Raw genomic sequence first — 4,288 nt, 5'->3', positions numbered from 1 at the left:
ATCATTTTGTGCTGTCTCGCTGTGCTCTTCTCACCAGGATGAATTACTTCTACTCAACCTCCTTCACATTTCATCTGACAAAACGTTCATTAAGAATTCCTTTGCATAAACATGCACTTCGCAGCTCTCGTTATTTGATTTTCCTGGATGTCTTTCAGACGAAAAAACGTTCACAGCAACTTGATTTGCAAAAGGAAACTGCGCTCCCTTTCATTATCCCAATGCAACCTACATTTCAATACAGTTTAGTCAACAGGCGCAAACCATTCTTTAAAATTTTGTAATAGCGGAAATGCATATAAACTGACCATTAGCGTTCCAGTTTCAATACGACAGCTGTGATCATCTGTCCACCACGAAAATGCCATTGATGGCAGCGACGAGAGTGGGATTCGAACCCACGCGCGCAGAGCACAATGGATTAGCAGTCCGTCGCCTTAACCTCTCGGCCACCTCGTCACAGACGCTGGTACAGGTATGACCTTATGAATAATTGAATTGGGTAAATTATGCAGAGCAGCAGATATTTCTCCCTGGTGTTGGTAAAATGATAAATAACATCGTACGGTTCCAAGACTATGGTCTGACCCCTGGGTTGTGGGGCAAGTGCACTCCCACTGTCAGACAATGCACACAGTGATCTGAACAAAAATGAGGAAATGAATATGTAACAAGGTCTGTTGAATTCTGTGAAGATTTGAAGTCAACGGAATGAAGAACCCGAGACAGCAGGAGGTGTTCTTTCAATAAAGAGTTGAATAGAGCTCTTAAGGATAGTGGAATCAAGGGTTATGGGGATAAGGCAGGAACAGGATACAGATTGAGGATGTTCAGGCCATGATCATAATGAATGGTGGTGCTGGCTCGAAGGGCAGAATGGCCTACTCCTGCACCTGCTGTATATTGTCTATTAAATTGCCTGTGAGGAATTGTTTTCCAGACTGGAGGAGAGTGCATAGTGCTCAATGTCATTATTCGGAACACGTAACTTCCGCTCAGATGTTTTTGACACGCACTTGTGTACAGAACAGACAATTTCAAAATCCAAAATAAGGCTAAACTGACAATTGAACTCAACAATGCAAAAACCTTGATCTGTATCATTTTCCTGGGTCGTGCGACACCAAGTCACTGTATGATCACAGCAACACAGTGAGCAAGTGTCAGAAGGAAAATGAGTGCAGTGCCAGAGCGCATGCTGGGAGCAGCAGGTGACACACGGGGAAGTGCATTTCCCACAACAGGAACACTTCCCAAACAGCGGACTGCGGTGGAAGAATTCAGAGGGGGTTTACACTTTGAAATTCGATGCCAGAGACACAATGGAGACCTGTCATTGAGTCTGTTCAAGATGAAGATTTTAAGATTTCTACAGATGCAAAACAAAATAAAAAGCTCATGGGTTAGTGAAGGCAAAAGATGAAATTGTACATTTCATCAATCTACCCATCTTTACAATGAGTACCTCACCACTTTCCTCACTCAGGGACTGAACCACTGGTGAAGATGATCATATAATCCCCGTTACTAGCCATGGAATCAGAGAAACTCGGTTTCCCAAACGTTAAGGTAAAACCAGGAATGTGGAGGTAAGCATTAATGTGTTGCTCCTGTGCTGAAGGTGACCAGTGCACTGTATCTCTGTTTCAATATAGTGGGGTGTGCTGTGCAGAAGTTTCAATTCTGAGCCTCACATGGAGCAGCTTTAATTTGTCGTCGTGTTGAGGAATACGGACAGAAGGTGATATTGAGCAAAGCTAAGTTTATGGGAAAATACACGTGTTTGTGGATTGAGAAACAACGTTTTCTGGACAATGACTCCTTGATCAACAAACATACTGCAAGTATCTAAAACGTGAAGAAACATATGTGGAGAGAGAGCCGAAGGTGATTTTTCAGCAGATGGATAACGTTTCCCATGTGCCCTGCGTTAAATTCCGGGAAAATAGATGTTGAACTGGTTTCATGTTGCACAGTTTACACATGTTACACTGATGAATCAGTGAACATTCCCCACGTATCCTCGAAGACAAGGATTTCCTTTTCCATTTTAGGAGATCATTACAGCACTGAATTCCATGTGTGCATTTCATTATAACCGAAACAGTTGCAGCAAGACTTTTAAACTAAGATTTTGCTAAGATCTACTTGCATTGGTTGTCCAAAAAATTACATTCCATATTATGGTATGTTTGCAGATGAAGGCACTTTCTGATTCTTGAGCAATTATATTTCAGTTTTGTCAAAAAATTATCATTCGCCATTCTCTCTTTCCCTTTCATTTTCCCGTTTTATATCCCGTATTTTATCTGTTTATCTTAAGTTTTCAATAATTTCAATCAATCTCGCTCCTGATTACCAATCCGAGAGAATGCCACAGTCTTGTCAATTTATATGCAGTGCCGCTGTAGGGCGCGGTGACCAAGTAGAAAGGCATTGGTCACGTTAACCAAAAAAAAGGAGCCGGCTGGTGGAATCTGGCCGTTCCATCACAGTCATATTTAAAACCATTAACATAATCTTTAGCCAAATCATATTGGCAGAAAACAAGAAAACAAAACAAAAAAATTGCTGATGTTGAAAATCAAACAAAAACAGACGTTGTTGGAATATTTCAGGACGTCTGGCAGCATCTGTGGTCAGACGGACCCAATGGATGTCAAACGTTACCTGTGATTCATCTGCACAGATGCTGCCAGCTCACCTGTGATTTTACAGCAATTTCTGTTTTTGTTTCAGATTGGCAGATTTTGTCGCAGTCCATAAGAACAGTGCTCATTAGAATCAAACAAACAGTCGTGTGAAATGAGACAGCAAGAATGAATGAGTGGAGAGTGTTGTACTGGAAAAGTACAGCGGGTCAGGCAACATCCGAGGAGCAGGAGAATGGACGATTTAGGCATAAGCCATTCATCAGGAATTAGGCTTGTGAGTCGGGCAGAGGAACAAAGCTGAAGCCAGGTACCAATTCGCAGACACCTCCTCCTACAGACCACGATCACAAACTCTCCTCCCCTCACCAAACCATCATCTCCCAGACCAACCACAATCTCATCACCTCTGGGCATCTCCCATCCACAACCTTCAACCTCATTGTCCGTGAACCGCGCACTCCCCGATTCTACCTCCTTCCTAAGAATCACAAACCTGACTGCCCCAGTCGACATATTGTCTCATCCTGAGCCTGTCCCATCCGAATCATCTCTTCCTACATCGACACACTCCTCTCTTCCCAGTTCAGGAAATGCCCACTTACATTCGTGACACCCCTATGCACTTCACCTCCTCCAAGAATTTCGTTTCCCTAGCCCCCATCGCGTCATCCTCACCATGGACATCCAGTCCCTGTACAAATCCACCTGCCATGACAGAAGTCAGCAAGCCTTCCATTTCATAATCTCACACTATCCCAAACAGTACCTTTCCACCGACATCCGCATCCACTTGGCTGAACTGGTCCTCACAATCAACAACTTCTCTTTCCAATTCTCCCACTTCCTCTATTGACGCTGGTAGCCATGGCACCACATACGACCTAGCTATGCCTGCCTGTTTGTTAGATACGCGGAACTGTCCATCTTTCACAATTACACAGGCACCATCCTCCACCTGTTCCTCTGCTACATTGATGAATGTTTGGGTTCACTTGGTGCTCCAACGAGGAGGTTGCATTGCTCACCAACTTTACCAACACCTTCCACTCCGACCTCAAATTTATCCGGATCCTCTTGGCAACTTCCCTCACCTTCCTGGACCTCTCCATCACCGACTCTGGCAACTGACTAATTACAGACATATACTACAAGCCCACCGACTCCCACATGTATCTAGTCTACATCTCCTCCAACCCTATCTCGTGTAAGAACGCCATTCCTTATTCCCAATTCCTCCACCTCCAGCACATATGTTTCCAGGATGACCAATTTCACCTCAGAAAGAGCCAGTTGGTCTACTTCTTCCACGATCACAAATTGCCTTCCCACGTGGTTGACAGTGCCCTCTGGTTCAACACCTCCATTTCACACACCACCACCCTTGAAGCCACGCCTCTCAACGCAACAAGGACAGAACCACCTGTTGCTCACCTTACATCCCATCAAACTCCGCATAAACGCATCATATTCTGCCACTGATGCCACCTCCAAACAGACACCATCACCAGAGATATATTTCGCTGCCCAGCCCTGCCAACATTCCGTAAAGACCATTCCCTCCATGATCCCCTCTTCAGGTCCATACATCCCGCCCAACCAGCCCACAACCCTCTCCTGGCATCTTTCACTGCCAC

The 4,288-nt window shown here is 44.5% G+C and overlaps 1 non-coding gene across 1 annotated transcript; it reads right to left on the bottom strand.

Moving 5' to 3' along the window:
- Positions 1–377: 377 nt before the first annotated feature.
- Positions 378–459, bottom strand: trnas-gcu (transfer RNA serine (anticodon GCU)). The gene has a single exon. It is a non-coding gene; the product is annotated as a tRNA-Ser (tRNA).
- Positions 460–4,288: the final 3,829 nt, after the last annotated feature.

The sequence above is a fragment of the Chiloscyllium punctatum genome, chromosome 23, assembly GCF_047496795.1.
Source record: "Chiloscyllium punctatum isolate Juve2018m chromosome 23, sChiPun1.3, whole genome shotgun sequence".
Classification (NCBI taxonomy): domain Eukaryota; kingdom Metazoa; phylum Chordata; class Chondrichthyes; order Orectolobiformes; family Hemiscylliidae; genus Chiloscyllium; species Chiloscyllium punctatum.
This window is presented reverse-complemented; position numbering and strand designations above follow the sequence as displayed.